Source organism: Ochotona princeps, chromosome 6 (genome assembly GCF_030435755.1).
Source record: "Ochotona princeps isolate mOchPri1 chromosome 6, mOchPri1.hap1, whole genome shotgun sequence".
Taxonomy (NCBI): Eukaryota; Metazoa; Chordata; class Mammalia; order Lagomorpha; family Ochotonidae; genus Ochotona; species Ochotona princeps.
Genome location: NC_080837.1, coordinates 70,481,262 through 70,485,755, shown reverse-complemented (window position 1 = coordinate 70,485,755; position 4,494 = coordinate 70,481,262). Strand labels below are relative to the sequence as shown.

General features: G+C 39.6%; 1 non-coding gene across 1 annotated transcript; it reads left to right on the top strand.

Annotated features, from left to right (window-relative positions):
* The first annotated feature begins 2,290 nt into the window (after positions 1 to 2,290).
* Positions 2,291 to 2,398, top strand: LOC118759378 (small nucleolar RNA U13). Its single transcript, XR_004996168.1, has one exon. It is a non-coding gene; the product is annotated as a small nucleolar RNA U13 (small nucleolar RNA).
* Positions 2,399 to 4,494: the final 2,096 nt, after the last annotated feature.

Below are 4,494 nucleotides of genomic sequence, written 5' to 3'. Positions count from 1 at the left end.
CATTTTGCCACCACTATTGCAGCTGATAGCAGCCGTGACATGGTAACTGAAGGGACACAACTGCTGAGTGTTAATGCTGTGAGATGCCACCCACAACGAGCTGGGGTTCATGTGTCCAAGCGATTCAGCTTTTGTAGTAGCCACATCCAGCAAGGTTAGGCACTGTCTCCAAGAATGGATGAAAGGAAAACTTGACATTTATATTCCATTTACAAGCACATGTCTCCAATAGATAGCATTTACAAGTTGCTAATATTTACCACTTAGTGCCTTACTGTGATCAGTGTTATTTTTATGTTCACTTCTTTATTAAGTCATGACTCTGATGACTATGTTGTAACACTTTCAGTGGCAAAACATCTGTGTGGGACAAGTCCAAAGGGTCTCCAAGGAGTTACGGAAGATGTATATTATGAAGAAACCATGCGTGGATTTCAAAATTGTCTTAAATCAAAGCAAACTTATCTTTTTAAATTGTATGTTTTTAAAAAGAGTTACTATTTATTTATTTATTTATTTGAAAGGCAGAATGACAGACAGCAGAAAAAAGCAAAGATCTGCCATCCTCTGGTTTCTTGCCAGAACAGCCAAGCTAGACCAAAGAACAGGAACTCCATTCAAGGTTCTCATGTGGATGACAGGAAACCAAGCACTTGGACCATTTTCTGCTGTCCAGCAGGAAGCTGGCTTGGAACTCAGAGAATGGAACTGATCACAAGTGCTCAATATGATATATGAGCATTCCAAGCCACTGCTTTAACCTGCTGTGCCACAATGCCCACCCTATAAAATTAGCTTTTGGAGCCAGTGCTGTGTCAAAGTGAGTAAAGTTGCTATCTGCAGAGCCAGCCTCCCACATGGGCACTGATTCAAGTCCTGGCTGTTACTTTTCCAATTCAGTTCCCTGCTAATGTGCCTAGAAAGGAGGAGATGGTGCTGTGTGCTCATGGGGAAGACTCAGATGAAGTTCCAGCTCCTGGCTTTGGCCCGACCCAGCCCTGGCTGTTGCAGCCATTTGGAAAATGAACTAGCAGATGGAAGATTTCTCTATTTTTTTTCTATTTAATATTATTTCGCTATAATTTGCAATAATCTTAACATATGTTTATATTAATCCTTATTATATAATCCAGTGGATATGGATATATTTTGCGTAAAATATATCTCATGGGAGCAATCACATCATTGCAAAAAAGTAGAAACAAAAAAGTATTCTTTGTATGGTTCTCACAGTTCCAAACAGCTAATCTTTTTAACCCCCTTTCTATGCAAATATACACATTGTTATCTATTGTATCTATTTCATAATCTAATTTCCCCCTTATCGTTATGTCTTGTACATGTTTTTTAACCACTGTATGCCTATCCACACGTACTCTTAATTTTTAGTTAAAATTTTATTATGTTGTTAGCCCATAGTGTATTTAATAATTTTTACACAATTTTGTCAATTATTTTATTGAGGCAAATGTTACTTCTTATGTGATATTTGCTTTTTTTGTTAGACTTCTGATTTATAACCCAATCTGTGGCTTACACAAATCTATGACATTCGTATAAACGTAAAAATGGGCAGGAGCTTGAATGGAAATTCTAGTATTTTTTACTGATTTCTATGTTATTTTAAAAATAAATTCTGGTCACAGCCTACTCGATTCATTTCATGACCCAGAGAGGAGCTCTTCCCTTCATTTGGAAACCCCCGACCATTTATGCAGCTGTAGGGGAGATGGGACATGCCACTCACAGCCATCCCTGTGGAATGAACAGACTGTTGGTGAATGTGGCGTGCCCCGCATTAACTGTTGCAGTAACATGGTGTCACAGCAGGGCGGCATTCTGAAAAATGCATCATTAGGCGATTGCATCATTGTGAGGACGTCACAGTCATAGATTGTTCTTGCACAAAAGGTCTGCCTAAACAACTCCAACCTGCTGGATCTCTCCTTCCCGTGAGCGCCAGCCAATTATAGGCAGTTCCATACCATGTAGTACTTAATTATCTGCTGTCTAGTTGTAGGTTTGTCTCAAGGTGCTAATGATTTCCCCCAATTAGAGTGTAAGCTCTTTGAAATCAACCACCATGTCTCCTATTTCTTTTGGATCCCTCACTGGCTTGACACATAGTAGGTATTTAATAAATCATCAAAGATCAATTGTTTGATCCGAGTGTCAGTTGTATGAGATTTATATGTAGACCTTACACTGTTCATAAAATAAATTCAAGATAGAGCAGATATGAAAATATTTTCAGTGAGGTAAATCTAATTACTAGAGTAAGATAAGTGAGATAGTCTTGTGGTTCATCAATGTTTTGATTTGGCTTTTATACTGTTGTGTGAGAGAGATGTGTCTCCTTCTAACCCTGTTAAAACATCAACACATTACCTATCTGGCTTGAGCAAATTATTTATGTTAAAACCATGGAGTAAATGAGATGAGCCAATCTTTCTAAATAAGATGCAAGGTCAGAAACCGTACATGAAATAAAATGTAGGTAATTTTCATTTTTAATGATGTTAACCTGTCTATGCAAAGGCCGAATGTATGAGGAACTTATACAAGAAGGTGATGAACCTCGCTGCCCACATCCAGATGGCCAGAGGCTGGAAATGGTGTTTTCCCTGTCAGTCTTTGTTCTTCACCCTTCTAAGGGCCTTTCACCTCTGCTGAGGCTCTGGGAAGTGAGCCTTGCAGAGAGGTGAGATTTGCTCCCTGGTGAGATCTCCTCTCCCTAGATGCGTTCTCCTCCTTTCCTGTCCTCGCTGTCATCCTTTCTGCTGTGATTCCTCAGCATGTCAGAAGTGAAGGACTTTGTGGTCATGCTTTAGAACAAGAACTCACTCTAACTGGATGGTTGTTGAAGATGTGACTCTCGCTGGGCACACCAGCCATGCAGAGTGTGGGTTTGTCCAAGTAGCACACTGTTGTCACCAGTTTGTAACTGGGACCGGGTCTTGGATGGCTAACCTCTCCTGACTGGTCTCCTTGATGTTGAACTCAATGTGGTATCTGCCTTGTTAGAAAGGCTCTAACACTGCAACGTGCAAACTTAGAAAACTTGGAAGCATCAGAAGTTTCCTGCAATGCTTTATTTTGGGATGAGGGCTGAAGTATATACAAGAAGAAGAAAAATCATACATCAATATTTCATTCGTCTTCTATTATTTGGCACAACAGAAATCAAACCAGGAGAATCTTTTTTGTTTTTATAATACCAGAGAAAATATTAGGCTTTCTGATATTGTCAAGCAACTGAAAGGCAGCATGGGAAGACACTGAACACAGAGAAAACAGTGCCCCCAGCATCTCTTCTGGATGGCATTTTTGAGGATATTGTTCGTGAGGTTGGCGTAGAGATAAAGGAAGGCACTGGAATGGATCTAAGTTCATTTTAGTTTTTTTGGGAACACATGAAAAAGTGCCATTGTTGATAAAATGGAAAGAGAAGTTGACACTGAGAGAGAAGCTTATCTTCCATAAAGTATAAACTACTACAAAGACTAAAGAGGAATTAAAACTATCAGGTTAGCGTAGCCAAGAATGTCCACTTGGCAATGCCGAACTCCCGACATTCTGATTATCTCAAAGAGTGCAGGGAAGACCACGCACGCACAAGCACACAGCTTTGTTTTCCTTTGGAGTTTCTTCAGAATATTCCGGGGAAGTGAAATTTTGTCAAGGTGTTTTGTTTTGGAAATTTAGAAAAGATGTTTCTTCATCATAATTATCATGTATTTCCACACACCTGTATGTAAGATGAAAGATACTATTTTGTACAAAAGGTACATTTTGTTCAAGGATATGGAAGCTTTCAATATAGTAAAATACCAAATTGCTGCAAGAAAGAGACACAAGCATAGTTGTATGGTAAGCCTGGCAGTGAACCCAGCAGCCCCAAGGCAGTTTCTCAGCTGCTGGAGTGGCCTTATGGTTGCACACGAACTAGCTCCCAAAGTGGGTTCCAAATGGTCCCATTCAGTTTACTCAATGTAAATCCTTCATCACTTGTACACTTTGGAAAGTAAACATGTTAATGAAAATTGAAAATTCGAGCCATCATCTCTATTTTGTAATTTTTATTTTACAGTGCCTGCATCCTCCAGCTGAGTCCCTGTCATCCATGTGGGAGATCCAGGTGCAGGTAGGCTTCCAGGGTCCTGACTTCCCCCTGGCCCAGCGCTCACTGCTGTGGACCTTCGGGAAGTGAAGCAGCATATGGAAGATCTCTCCCCACCTCTCTTCTTCCCTCCCCCTCTCTCCCCTCTCTAGCTTTCAAGTAAAGTGAAAATGATTAGAAATTCTTTTAAAAATGACAACGTGAAACATTTAAAAACCTGTAGTCATACTTCTCATCAAGCAGTAGAAATGTTAAAGAAAAACAGAAAGGATACTAAACTGGGTAGGGAAAAAATATTTTAAGTAGGAAGAAAAAAAATAAAAACATAAGCAGAATACTAGTGACATAACACAAAATTCTTGTGTTTTACAGCA